Raw genomic sequence first — 15,556 nt, 5'->3', positions numbered from 1 at the left:
ACTCCTGCAATTGCTTTTCACCCTGACAAATATAGTCCCTTTCCCCTAGAATGCAAGCAATACATTGGTAGTTTCCTGACTACTATGGGTTTCTCCTTACTCTCTATCCATGTGCACCTTCCAGCCTCTGACTTCCAGGTGTCTTGGCATTGTTACAGTAGGGTGTCATTCAACTCACCCCTATGGGACCTATTGTTACTTCTGTTCCCCAAATTGATGGACCTGCAGATGAACTGAAGGTTGGGTTTCCACTTTTTGTTCATAAATACAGCTCCAGTTACACTAAGGGCTAGCCTTGGTCCACAGGATGGGACTTGTGTGGACATTATTCCACTGGGCTGATGGCTTGGGGACCTTCAAGAAACCATTGTCGGAGCTGGTTTTAAGACCTGTGTTCAAATATCATCTCTGGTCCATTTTCTTGAGTTTATCTGGCTCGGACTGGATCTCATCCTGCTCTGTCAGGATGTAAAAACTTTGAGTATGATGTCATACTTGGTTAGGTTCATTGTGACCTCCCGTGGTGTTGTAGCGTTGGGCTGGAGTTTGGCTAATATTCTGCATAGGTACAAGTGTATGAGGCACTAGGTTTTGCCGGGTGGTACTTCCTGAGACAGATGTAGTCTATATTTGCCTACTGCATGGGGTATCAATGACCAAATGTTGTAGGAGTTGGTAGATATTTGGCTCCTCACTGATGTCATGCGCTGGTACCAGGTGTTGTGTAGTAGTGTGCTGTGTAATAGATATGGGAAGCTGTTGTTGTGTACCATGAAGTTGTATGTTAAATGTGTTAGATCCCGGGACTCACGCTGGACCACTTTACCTGGTGAGTTTGACTGAAACTTGACCTGTTCCTGTTCAGTAATACATAGCTGAAATAAACATCAAAGCACATAGGGCAAAAGACAATATATAGATATATGATTGGGCGCTCCTATCTACAAAGTCCCGGGGAAGCCCTATGGGCGCTTCTGTCCCCAGAGTGTTAATAGTTCATGTTGGAAAACTCTGTGATCGTGACTTCTTTGGTGGTGGTGGTAGCGATGTTCCAAGCGAATGTCTGAGAGGTGTATCCTTGACCCTTTCCCTTCAACCTTGACAGCTGTAGGAATAGAAAAGATTACTTTGAAGAACCATTCAAAAAACTGTCTCTCTGCCTGTGATTGAAGTTGCGGATTACGACTCGGTGGCCGTGCTGTGGGATGTTGTAGCATAAGTCAACTGCCTTGGCTGTCACTAGTTCCTCCTGCTCGGGCTCTCACTCTTTGTGCCATTCCCTATGGAATAAGAATTCCGATGGCAGCTGTACTTGTCTCCCTGATAGTGTTGGGGCATTGGGGATGAGGGTCAGGACTGCCCTAGAGAATGAGGCCTGCTCTGTTGGTGAGGCCCGGAATGTGCCACCCTTACCAAAGTTGGGTCTTAGGGTCATAAGACGTAAGAGGGAGACCCCGTGGATTGACCAAGTCCTGGCTCGTTCCTCAGAAAAGTGGTTGGCCAGGTTTAGTTTGCCCATTAAATTGATCCCCAGAAGGTTGGTAGGAGGTGAAGGATGATATAGTAGCTGACCATGGAGTTGGTTTCCACTTATCTCTAAGTCAAGTATTTCGGTGAAGGGAATCCCTTTCACGATCCCAGAAAACCACTGTATGTCCATAGTGTCCCGCAATAGGGGAACATTCCCTTCCTTGAGGCACAATCTTGTGGCTCCGGTGTCCACTAGGAAGGTTTAAGGTATGTCATTGATGACCACCATCACAGTAGGTTCCTCATCTGATCCGTGCATGACCCACAATTCGGGATATATTGGATTTCCTGGGTGCCTTCATTAGGCCCGGTGTGGGTTCTGGGGCTGGAACAGTGTTCTCCCTCCACATACTTGTTGCTCCTACTTGTGCAGCAGGGAACCCTGGGCCCTTTGCTAGTGTTAGGGATGGGTTCCCTGCTCCTGGCAAAGGTGTGGCCCATCCACCCATGTTTGCTGTGAGGAGGGGGCACCTAGCTGCCATCCTTGGGGTGGGGTCCACCTGGGGTAATATGTATTTTGCATCTGAGGGTACTGTGGGTTGCTATTGGGCTGGGGCTGAGTGTTGTATGTGTTCCTTGCCCCTACCTGGATCTCTATTGATGTGATACAGTTTGGTCCTGCAATCTCCTGCAAGGTGTCCCATCTTATGGCACTAGAAGCATTTTCTATTGTCTTTCATTGGACCTCCCCTTCCTCTTTCATTGAAACCCCCTCTTGCCCTTCGATCATTTGTTTGGAATCACTGGAAGTTCGGCGTGTCTCTTCCCATGGGGATTGCAGCCATCTGCCTGGCTGCGGCTACAACTGCTCCCTCTAACAATGCCTTTTATAATTTTTGTATCTATCTGTATTTGGCCCTGCCTGGCTTTGTCTTTTTCCATTTTCTTCTTGTAATAATGTATGATGTGAGCCTGTATCTCAGGCCATGGTTTTGTGACCATCGCAACTATGTTGTTTAGTCCGTTTTGCACTTTCTTTGGGAAGTCCCTTTTTAAAGATATTGAAGAATAAGATGGGCTGTGGGCCTGCATTGACCATGACTGTCCTGTGTCCTGGCCCCATCTTTCTTTTATTCTGCTGAGGTGAGCGTTTATCCCTTCTTCAGGCTTAATAGCCTTTGCCATCAGTCCCCCTATGTCTGGGTGGTCTGAGGACATTTCTCTCAGAGCTGTCTAGATCTTATGTCTATATATGTTAAACACTGCCCCATCCTGTTGGATATTGGTCAGGGTTATTGCTGGTATGCAAGCTTGGGTAAACACTGCATTAGTCTGGTCACCTATCAGGCTACTTAGTAGGCTTTTAATGTCCTCTATTGTAAGCATGATGCCTGCTGTGTTATTTTCAAAGCAGATTATCCACTTCTCTGCCCCCCAAGAAGGGACGGAAGCTTAGTCCTAAGCCCTTCCTTGTCCACCTTGACACAAGGGGCATAAACAATCCCTGCGGACCCCTGCTGAAGCAAGGGAAATTGCCCTGCTGGTGGAGGGGTGATGGGCTTGTTCTCGATGTATTTTTCCCACTCTGCGAGACATTGCGGCATGTAGAGGAAGTCCCAATCTAGGTTTCCCCCCTCTTGCCTGATGCAATCCTCTGCCAAGGTGTCTGACTCAAAAGATCCTTCTTGTGGCCAGGGCCTAGCATACCCACTCTCTCCCCTTGCCCATTGGGCTAGCACACTACAAAAAGGGTTCAAGTAGAATTCGTCTTCCTTCAGTGCAAATATCTCCTTTGGGGTGCGTTAACCCTTATCAAGTGCCTGTACCATTAGTTGCTGTTTCTGGGGAGGTGGGTATCAGTATCTTATTTTTGGAGCATCGAGGTTCAGTGAGGATCAGATGATCTTGCCTCCTGATCTCCTGATCTGCCCTATGTCTCAGGGATTTGGCCATGGGTGGTGGTCTGCTGCGTGGTGACCTTAGGCTGGTAAGTAGCCTCTCATCATCCAATTCCTGATCCCCTTGCTCTCTGCACCTGGCCATACTTCTCTCTTCCTCTTCCAGGTTGCGGGTAGTTCTCTCCTCTCTGAGTCTCCTTGCAACGTCCCTGTGTTCGGACCTGCCTACACTTGTCCTAGACTTTCCGCTGCTCTCCCCACTGGCTGTTTCTTCTTTTGTTACTCTTATGCCCCTTGTGTCTCTACCTTCGCTTTCTGACCTCAGGAAGCTAGAATTTACTTCATAACCTGAGCTTGTGGGATCGCTATCTAGGATTGCTAAGAATCACACAGATAGCCGCCCTGCCAAATCTGATGCTGGATGGGCTGAGGTTCAGCTCTGCTGTGGTGCGCTGCGAGTTGGTTTCCTGTGCCAGGTGGCCTTAGACTGTGGCAGGCCTAGGCTATGTGGAGTAGTTAGGGGTGACGGTGAGGGTGATTGGAATTACCTTTTAGTGGGGGGTTCCTCTGCTTCCACTACGGGGAGATTGCAGTACCCCAAAACTGGTGTTGCAGGGGTAACCACACACATGCCGGTGTATAGATGAGGAGGAGCTGAAGCCTCGACAGTGGGCTGAACTACGGGGTCTTTTCCTATCCTTTCTTCAAAAAGAGTCTAGAGGTGAAGGATTACCTCCCTCCTTTCCCTTTTATGTCCTTTATATTTGGTATTTATGTGTGGTTTGGTATGCTCAATTCTTTTGGCGTCGAATGTTCCCTCCTTAGGCCATGGGTACATATGTGCTTTGGCTTGCAAGTGCTGCCACTCTTGCAAATGTTTACTAATGTTTTCCTTTTCATTGGGAAAAACTCCCTGCTTGTGCTCCAGAGGAGTGCATATTTTTATGGCTTAAGGGGCAAAGAGAGGGGTGTGGGTTTAATCCTGGTTGGTGGTGCTGTGGGCATTCAGTTGTTCCTTGTGGTCTGAATGAGTAGGGCTTGGAGTGGGCAGGTCAGAACGCCCAAAGAAAAATGTGCAGAAGAAAATGCATGTTTTGCAAGCGTGGTTGTGGGAGGGCTGGGCAGAAAAATAGGAGACGAGGCTGTATATATTTTTTAATGATGAGTGTTTTTATTGTTCTTATCACTAAGAGTATTGGAGCGTGACCCTATGGATCTAGAAGGGCTCAGCCTGGCCTCACTGGACTTCCTTCACCTTCTTTTCTTCTTTCAGACTGTCTGTCAAGTGGACTCCACCCGGAGGCTCAAGACAAAGAGAGAGCAGCGGTAAGTATACATTCTGTAAATACCTTTTTCCAGAACCGTCACCACACCCCACAGTTGGATGTTAAAAAAAAATAGAAAGGGTTTTTTTTCATAACGCTATCTAAGTAGTAAAGTGCCTGACAGAATATCATGCAGTTTTTCCCTTTTTAGGTCGAGCCTACAGCAGCGCATGCGCTGTTGCTCGACTTTTGTAAGTGGGATTTAAAAGTGCTTCCCACCGGCATTTGCTGGCCTAATGCTTGCGTTCACGCTCGCGTGAACGTGCAATTACTTTAACTTTGGGCGCTGCTGCGCGCGCACCACTCGCGTGTTTGCCGGCGCGCGCGCGCCTCTCTCTCCCGCTGCAGGCCCCATCTTTGCATTCCTGCGACCAATGCTTGTCTGTTTACTGGGAGCATTATCGGCTCATATACGGCGCTGCCAAATTATGGAATGCAGTTACCAGCAGCTAAATTTAGCAGGGAACTATTATGTAACAAATCGGAGGTGCCTCTAGAGCTAAATGGTCTATTTCATTCCCAAACCCTGCTCATAATTCAGTCTGAATTACACTTCTATATTCATATTCGCTCAATCGCTCCGCCTCTCAGTTCATGTCGTTAATGTGCGCATCAGGCATGTGTCCTTTTATCATATCCAGCAGGAAAAACACCTATTAGTGTCCATAATGATTCATTTCCAACAAAAATACATTTAATGTCTGGAACGATTATTGTCTAACAGGGGATGTGCACGTCACTTCCTTACCAGGGCTTTTGTGTTTTTGATTTTTTTTAAAGTGAAAACCAATTTCGTTTGACAAATTCTTGCCTTTCTTAAGCATGGAATTTGCATTCTTAAATGGGTCTAGAATTAGAGCCTTCCACACCGTTTACCCCCGCAGTTTCAGACTTTCAGAACTCATAAGAAGATTCATCAGTTTCCTCCAGGGCTCGCCCCGGGGCTGCCATATGAAGTGTCAACAGCCATCGAGCTTCCATCGGTTATCATTTCCTCGAGGCCCCCGTCCCTGGCACCTGCTGCCCCCTCGATGCCAAGAAGCATCGGAGGCAAGGGTCAAATTCAGATTTGAATTCCAGATTCCGACAACTTCACTGTTCAAGGGCAAGAAACTTGAAGCATCTGACATGGGATGTGAAATATTATGGGGCAGATTTACAAGCCCCGTGCGCCACTTAGGCGTCACTTTTAACATGGGAAAAGTGACGCAAAAGTGGCGCAAGGGGCTTGTAAATCTGCCCCTATTTGTTTAGGAAGCTGCGCACCAAAAGGGACCCGCCCCTGTAATGACGTCAGTGACCGACGCCCACTGCTGACTGCATCCCTTCATCTCCTGCCTGTCTTCCCTCTTCATCTCTGGAGCAGTGGGATGCTGTATATCCACCCCCTTTGTCAACAATGAAGAAAGCAATGAGAAAACAAGCATTGGCATAGCCAATAGGTCTCGCTTTTGGGACCTTATAAGTATTTAGTTATGCAGCACAATATCCTTGGTGCAACAACATCAACCGTTGCATGGCTAAACACTTATAAGGTCCCCAAGGCGAGACCTATTGGCTATGCCAATGCTTGTTTAATTCCCTTTGCTCACTTTTCTCCTGCTTTAGGCAGTTTATACCCCAGCTCTTCCTCTCAGAGTTTGAGTAGTCCTTATACAGGGTTTTAGGGTATAAGTTCCTTCCTTTTGGAGCTTAGGATTTTATCTATATACCATGGTGGCAATGTTTTATCTTAATTAAGGCTTCCACCCACTGTCGGGGCTCCTGTAGTATGGAGGCCAAAAGGGATGGCCGGGAGACTCTCTCCGTGACACGATGCAGAGAAAAAACAAAACAATATGGTGCTTCCCTTTTCCCTGTCCCTGATGCCTCCCCTCCCTCCTTCAATACATTCCCAACCCTTCCTGCTGCAACGTACCAGCTACGCTCCTGAGTTACGGCCGCTCATCTGCTCCCTCCATGGGGGTCCACCACTCTTCGCGCCACGCGTCGGTGACCTGGTCAGGCTCGCTGTCTTCCTCCCTTGGATCAGCAGTCCCGGCGGGCGACTCCCTCTTCAGTTCATTCCTTCTTCCCAATACAGCTTCTGTTTTCTCCTCACTCTCCTTCCATCTTGCCTCAATGTCATTTTCACTCCCTCCAGGATCCGATGATTGGTTGTTGATCCCGGGGACACTGCCTCTCTGTCCAAGATAACAATAGTCTCGTGTTAATATTGGTGGTTTATTTTTCCTGATTGTCCTTTCTTTGCTTTCACAGGTCTTGTGGTGGAATCGAGAGTCAGCTGAGGGAGCCATCAGTCAGAAATATGGTAAGTAAGGGGGGTTACTCATAATTCAATTGTTGTCTCACTGTTCACCCCTGTAAGGAAGTGTTTCCTCACAGGGGTGAACAGTGAGACAACAATTGAATTATGAGTAAGTAATCAATACGGACAAGAGAGCAGAGAGTGTGTGTAATAACCAGAATTCACATATGGAACACTCCCAAAGAATAACGTGTGCACAAGAAAACACACATTTTGAGAGTGGGGTGAACAGTGAGACAACAATCAAACTATGAGCAAGTAGGCATAAGAGAGCAGAGAGTGTGCTATTGACCATAATTCACATATGGAGCACCCCCAAAGAATAACGTGCATATGAGAAAAAGCAAGCTTTGAGAGCTGGTTAAAAAGTGTAATTGCTTGTAGAGTGCTTGTTATGTCAGCTGTGGCGAACCCACTGAGAGTGCATGGCACATAAGAAAAGTGGTCTACAAAGGGTGACGTGTGCTAGCCGGACATGAACATGGCAATGTAAACAGCTGATTACGATAACACTTAATAACGAGTCACAACAGCAATGCGATCATGTTAAGCAGACTCCTCTTGACCACAGACAACAATAATGTAAACAATGAGAATGTCCTGTCCCTCAAACAACAGCATTGCACACAATATCAATGTGTTCCTGCAGTGCAGGGTTCTCTCATTCAGACAGCACTCATACCTCGTTCATACGGCATATATGTACATAATTACCTTAACTCTAGGCACAATTGTCGTATAGTCCCCCCTGGGCTCTTCTAGATTTAGGCCTAGTCTCCTAGGTTCACTGTCTCTGGTCGGCATTAAAAACTGTTTACTCCATTTTGTTTTCTCCTCTCAATACTCCTTGCAGATACAGCGGGTTGAAAGAAACCCTCCTGCGCTAAGCTCACAGTTAACTAAAAAATATGAGGTTAAGGCTCAAGGACCACCAGGCCACTCTGATCAGGAGTGCTGGGTGAAACTATTTTTACGCTTAAAGTACCTCCAGGCTACTCTGATCAGGAATGCTGGGTGAATCTATTTTTAAACTGAAAGAGTACTCCAGGCCACTCTGATCAGGAGTTCTGGGTGAGTAGTCCACAATAAATTATAATACAAAAAAGTACCTCCAAGCGCCTCGAATCTATGAGGGCTGGGTGAATCTATTTTTTACACTTACCGCTTCTGTTTGCCACGCTATGCTGTTGATATTATTTAGGAAAGAAAAGCTAATCGCAGATTCTTACCTTTTCCAATAGCTACAAGTGAACATATCCAGCCTGCCATGGGCCAGCAGGTTTGCAGTAAAGAAAGGTGCTTGTGGCACCGTTTTCTTCAGAAATGTGCGAAGAGTGGGCTCGGCCGGTTGGATCCTCCTGTCCACAGGCTGCAGTCTGGGTTTCCGGTATGATCAGCTCCTATTTGACTCGCCAAATGCTGTAAGCAGGTTCTATCAAAAAGGAGAACAGCGAGGCTTTGCAATCAGGAACAGTTACCTTTAATTAGACAATATCGGCCGGGAATAGCATCTCTTACAGTTGTGTGCTGAAATTCAACTTCCATTAGGTACATGGCATGCTTTATACTGTACAGGGGGTGCAATAAAGAGAAGCTCATCCCCTTTGGGTAGGAAATACTGGTACAGTGAGCCATAAGTTATGTATTAGATGCTTGATCCCAACCAGATGGTAGGGGCAATAAATACCAACTGGAGGTCGCATTCTGAGGTAGTCCAGGTGGCCCGGTGTGTCGTGTGTGTGTAATCAAGGGTGACGCCTATTACTAGGCATTGTTTGGGCTTTATCTGATGACTGCAACTGTCCAGTTGCTCTGGTGTCTTGTCCTTAGGCCAAATGAAAGCCTCCCTGCTAAGCCTCTGTTTGTTTTTAAGAGTGTGTGCATCAGACTCATTTCTTAGGCATTAGATCTATGGGCCATATGTGATTTACTGCTGCATTCTTCCAGGCGTGTTTGAGGATGTTCCATATCTAGTTTTTCCATCACAGGAAGCGCTAGGGGTGGATAGAGGGCAGCTGTGTTACGTTGATCTGATAAAGGGTGACTCTGAAACTGTAAAAAATGTATTATTGTGAATTTGGGTAGTGCAGGCAACAGTTGTTCTGCGATGTGCTGGACTCCTAAAAGCTGGACCATTTTTATAAATTGATCTGATGCAAACACTATCTTGCGTACCTTGAATTCAACACATTTTAATGTGTCACCCACCCTTGCCCATGCAAAGATTTAAGCAAGATTTAAGCAAAGCAGGGAGAGGAAACAGACATTTTTAAACTTTCTGTAAGACTGTGTTTGGGTTAATCACTTTCCAGCCAGCGAGTTGTGGTCATAACCTGAGTGCAGTCAGTGTATTTAAATGTTGCATTCATTAACGCCTCTTTTTGATGACTACTTAAAATCTTTACAACACACAGATTAAAACAAACTCCATGAATAAATTACAAATTATAAAATACAGAAAGCATAGAATGGTAAATAAACTTGACATACTTTTGAAAAAAAACACCATAGTCGCCCTTAAACTTTGGCTTCCCAACAAAAATACTAAGCCCTCTTGAGCAAAGGGAATTCCTTTTTTTAGGTCCAGCACTTGAGACCTGTTGTAACTTCTCTTGTTTGCTTAAAATCATCCCCCTGCCTTCAATTTGTTTGTTTAAGTGTCCATTAAAAATCCTTGCTTGCTAGTGGTCAGTCCTGGCTCTTTGTCCCTCCTTTTTCCCTTCTGTTCCTCCCATGCAGCAGGGACTAAGTACTGTCTCATTACACTAAGATTCTACATCTGTTTTTGGGGGGGACTACTTTTTTCTTGGTATCCTGCTCTGTTGCTGTTTGCCTGTGTTCAGCTTTGGTGCCAGAGCTGCTTCGATTTAACTATAGAATGTTTCCCTCCCACCTCCTCTTAATGCTACTGTTGTGCTGGTGCTGCCTCACACGCCATGTCTCCCCCTCCCTTGGCTGTATTTGTTTATCCTATCTGCAATTTTCGATGTCGCCATCCATTGGGTGTTTTTTGATAGGATATTGCTTTGTTTGGGCTCATTTCTAAGGGGGATTGGCCTTGTTTTTCCCTCTCGTGTCTGCTGATGAAAACATTTCCCTATCCAGCAGTGGCAATGGCCAAAAAGAATTAGGATGCTATTAAATGGCAGCTCCCTTAAAAAGGTGCAACAGTCTTAGTGCTTGGCGTGAAGATGGTGCAGTCCTGCTCTGCTTACGGTCGCAGGAACAGGTACAACAAGGAGAAGCCCATCTTTTTCCACAAGTAAGAAAATAATTTTGCTCAAGCGCTTTGAGACAATGTTTAATTCCAAATTAGGATTAATAATTAATATGATGCATCTGTAGTGTCCTGTCCTAATGTGTTTTCTGCTTATCTTGCTGTCATGTTCTGGCCCATGTGCTTTCTCCCAAGTGACTTGATACCACTCAAACATGGCTGCCCTTGTCCATGGTCTTTCATTTTCCTTTTTTGCCTTTTTTTCAGCCCACACGCTGCACACATGCTCAGAAATTTCCCTATTAGAGACACCTTTACTGCTTTTAATTTACACAATCCCAGTGGCGGCTAGTGACCTGTGAAAGTAGTGGGGCAAAGATCTCGGGCTTGCGGTTAATGCATACATGCCATGGAGACTCGTGGTAACAACAACTATGTCCTTGCAAAATTTGAGTGCTGCATAATAATCCTGTACTGACTGCAGCAACATAATCCGTCCCCCTCTGCTCTCCCCCACCCCGCTCCAATTTCTTGGTGTCTCATTAACTCAGTTTCGACTTCGGGCAGATTAAGGCAGGCTTCGTTTTCCTTTGTGCTGTATGTGTTCTGTCACACACATTCTCTACAGAGGAGGTAAACCATGTGTTTTTGCGTAATCGGGAGCGGTTATCTTTTAGCAACACTGCTTAGTTCTTCAGTGTGCTGTGCAGTGTAAACAGAAAATTCGGACTGAGGCGTGGGGCAAAGTGAATTACATGAGCGGCAAGGGACTCACTGTGAAGAATCCGGCCACATGCTACCCTCTCTCTAACGCTCTTGCAAAAAACTGTGCACAAATTCCGAATCAGAGGACCCAGGCAAAGTTAATATCACTCACGCTTAACTTACAAAATACTACATTTCCTATTTTTTCTGCTGTTATTTTTTGTTTTGTCACTCTCCCTTTTCTGTTTCTCTCGTCATATTAAGCTTTCTGGCTGTTCTGTCTACTCTCTTCCCTTTCATCTACTCTGTTTCATTTCATCTCTCCCCTTGTGTTTTCCTATTTGTTTTTTTTACTGATTCCTCTTTCTCTCGTCATCAACAAAGGCAGTGGCTTCCAAAACCTTCTTTACTGCATGTCGATTGAAATGTTAAACCAGGTTCGCATTGAAAACTAAAGAACCCACCTCACAACTTTAAAAAGGTTAAAAATAAGCCAACTATCTTTCAGCCTTCCTTCTGGGCCACTGTTAACTCCTGAAATAATAGGAAGGCAAATATTGTTGTGTTTTTTTAAACACATTTGCTAAACAGGTGCATATTTATTGCCTGGATGCTAAACTAAGATCTTGAGTTACTAAAGATGGATTTTTCTCTGTTACTTAGTTTACATGTGACACTTAAAATTACTAGACCTAAAGCAAAAAGCTGGCCGTAGAAGAATTGATGCTGTTTCTTAAAAACATGTCAGGCACCATTTTCTTCATGTATCTGTATTTACCCTGCAAGTCAGAGATCCAAATCAGCCACAACAGGGCAGCGGGTTTTCATCCACAAGAGAGGAGTGAAATAAGTAGCAGTGAGTTGGTTAGCAATAGTGTCTGCCATATTGCATTAGCACTTTGTGGCCCTTTGTGAATGGCTCATGTTGCTAAAATATTATCTTTTGGGTTCACTTGCTTTCCAGTCACGGGATCTGCTCTGGTTGCAGAGGGTACTTAAGCCTCTTCACACATCTTCATACAAAAGTGTTCCAGGTTCAAAACGAATCATGTTTTTGTTTGAAATTGACTGAAAAGCTCTCTTGCTATAGCAAATCAATATAGCCTTACAGCCAGCTGCCAAGTCTATCCGTCATTAAAGGGCTTCTCCTGTGTTTATATATTTATTACTTTACTCCCACTCTAGATATTTTTTTAATTCACCTATCTCCAATTTACTGCTATATATCTCAGCTATACCTCTTTCAATATATCCTCTACTCCCCACTCATCCCAAACATCATTTAACTCCTATAATCTTACAAATAACCCTTTCTAGATTCTCCCCTCCTCTATCCCTCCTTTGGCTCATCCCAAACCTCATTTTACTACTATAATCTCCCAACTAACCCTTTAAAAACTCTTTCCTCCTCTGTCCCTCCTACAAACTGACTCACATGTCCACCGCTCCAACTAACAGCTTACATTTCCCTATACTAATCCACCACTATTTCACCGTGGGTTTCGGAGTAGAGGGTTACTTGCCAAAAATCTCTTTGATACCTCGCATGGGGTAGTAAGCATTATATAAATAAAATTACAATTACAATTGACCACCTTACCCCGTTTGGTCCGTTTTCAGGTTGGTGAGTTTATCTTCTTGAGCCGCCCTGACTGGCTCCCTGGACAACTTATTTACGCCGCTCCGTTTTATGTAAGTTAAAGTCTTTTAACATTTCAAATTCTCACCCACTACACTAAGCTGTAGTTTAAGGTTTGCACTATTTCCCCACACAGTTGGTAATATTTCTCAACGCACCTTTGAGGGCACCTGCCATTACTTGAAACTCAACCTCCCTTGCAGAGTGCCTTCTTCCGATGCCATCATATCTACTATTGTTATATACATAAGAACAATAGTTACTTATCTGTAATCTGTGGTTCTCCAGTATTGGTGTCTTTCATAGATTCACATGCCTGAATCATTGCCCGTCGTCGGAGTGGGAGTCCCACGGTACATAAAAAAGCAATAATTATGCACATAATAACCATAACATAGGTAACCTAGAACCAGGAAGTAAAGTAGTCATAAACTACAAGGAAAAAACTTCCACATCTACGACTTGTCCAAGATATTATATATAGTCCAAACTGCAGCCAATCAGGCGACAGCGCCCTCTAGAATGCTCTCCTCAGAGGCTGAGGCTCTCAGATTTTCTAGCACAAGAGTGAACCAAGTGATAAGAGCATAAACCAGCCTCTGAGGGAAGGTGGGTGGGTTGCATGTGAATCTATGAAAGACACCAATACTGGAGAACCACAGATTACAGGTAAGTAACTATTGTTCTTCTCCAGTATTGGGGTATCTTTCATAGAATTACATGCCTGAATCAGAATAGAAAGCAGTACGCCAATAATGCTCGTAAGACGCTATTTGTAACATAAACATATGTACAAAAGACATTATGCAATAACATAACTAGAATGCTATACTATGCATAAATACATGTATATATGGTTATACAGGGCAATGCTATGATATATAATAATCATATCTGAAATGCGTCTGAGAAATAGTACAGAGGAGGAGGGAAGAACAGAGGCTCACCTTATTTAAAAAGATTACGGAGAACCGCTTGTCCCACGGACATATCTGCATCACTGGCAGCCTCCAAACAGTAGTGCTTGACAAAAGTGTGTCTGCTGGACCAAGTTGCAGCTCTGCAAATTTGATGAAGAGGCACACCCGCAAAGAGAGCCGTAGAAGAGTAGATAGCTCTTGTAGAATGTGCTCTCGGAGTTGTTTGCAATGGTCTTCCTGCTTGCTGATGGCAGAGGCAAATTGCGGCAGAAATCCAATGAGCTATAGTCTGCTTGGATACTGAATGTCCCTGCCGCATCCTTCCGTAGGCTACAAATAGCTGGTCAGATTTACGGATTGCAGAAGTCCGTTGTAAATAGAACTTGAGACATCTTCTAATGTCAAGGGAATGCAAGGTTCTTTCCGCATGTGATTGAGGATTGGGAAAGAAAGTTTTTAAAATGATAGGCTCGTTAAGATGGAAGTCTGAAGGCACTTTAGGCAGAAAACTGGGGTTAGTGCGTAGCACTACTGAGTTCGAGGTGAATTGAAGAAAAGGTGGATTAACAGTAAAAGCTTGAATGTCACTAACTCTCCTAGCTGATGTTAAGGCCAATATCAGAGACACTTTCCACAATAGAAATTTCAAATCCACTTTATGAATAGGCTCAAAGGGGTGCCGCATGAGTTGTGCAAGCACCACTTTAAGAGGCCAGGATGGAGGTGGGCGTCGGATAGGAGGAACCATCCGAAACAATCCTTTGAAGAACTGCTGAATGATCCTAGCTGAATAGAGAGAATTGGAACCATCTTGCCTAAACCTTGAAATAGCTGCCAAAAATACTTTCAGAGTAGAATGGGACAGGCCTGATCTTGCCAAGTGTAAAAAGAACGGTAAAATCTGTTCCGGTTTTGCATGAATTGGGTGAATATTGGCAGATTGACATGATATATATGCAAAATCTCTTCCATTTAAGCCTGTACGTCTTAACAGTGGCAGGCGCTCGAGCATTGGCTAACACTTCCTTACAATCCGTAGGAATGTTCAGATGTGCGAATTCAAGGTGTTCAGGCACCAGGCTGCTAATTTCAGAGAAGCAGGGTCCGGGTGGCAGATCTGTCCGTTCTGGATGGATAGGAGGTTCGGTATTGGTTGAAACTGAATAAGATCGCATTTTGATAGAAGGAGAAGTTCGGTAAACCAGAACTGGCGAGGCCATCTGGGAGCGATGAGAATTAGGTGACAAGGTTCTCTCTTCATCTTCCGGAGAACTCTGGGAACCAACGGCATCGGAGGAAAGACGTAAGCATATATCTGCGACCAATTCATCGAAAACGCATTCACGCGTGACTCCTTGTGGGGAAGCCAACTTGCAAAGAATGGGCATTTGCGGTTCTGATTGGTCGCAAACAGGTCCAGGTCGGGACGACCCCACTCCTGAAAGACCCGATTCAATGTTTGCTGATGTAACTCCCACTCGTGATTGGAAACTGTCGATCTGCTGAGGGAATCCGCTAGGACATTGGAGACTCCTGGAACATGGATCGCTGATAGGCTGATTCTGTGCCGTATCGCCCAGTCCCAGATTTCTTGGGCTTGAAGAGAGAGAAGGGGAGACCTTGTTCCTCTTTGTTTGTTCAAGTAGTGCATACTTGTAGTGTTGTCTGTCCGAATTAGTACTGAAGATCCCAGGATGATGGTTTGAAAGGATTCTAGGGCTAAAAAGATGGCTCTTAACTCTAGAAGGTTGATATGCCACGTTCTTTGCTAGACATTCCACTTGCCATTGACCGTCATCCCTTGATGGTGTGCTCTCCATCCCTCGAGGGATGCATTTGTGGTGATGGTGAAATTTGGGGCTTCTACCAGGAATGCACACCCTTTTTCCACTTTCTTTATTAGAGTTCACCAGAGTAAGGCTTCTCGCATCCGAGGAGTGATGCGAATGATGTCGTCGAACGACCCCAAAATCTGTAACCATTGGTGGTTGAGCTCCTCTTGCAGGGGCCTCATTCTGAGACGGCCGTTGGGTATCAAAGAGATGCAGGAAGAGATCATCCCTAAAAAAGACTT

The sequence above is a fragment of the Triturus cristatus genome, chromosome 2_2 (assembly GCF_964204655.1).
Source record: "Triturus cristatus chromosome 2_2, aTriCri1.1, whole genome shotgun sequence".
In the NCBI taxonomy this organism is placed as follows: domain Eukaryota; kingdom Metazoa; phylum Chordata; class Amphibia; order Caudata; family Salamandridae; genus Triturus; species Triturus cristatus.
The sequence above is the reverse complement of the archived record's forward strand: the minus strand, read 5'-3'. Positions refer to the sequence as shown.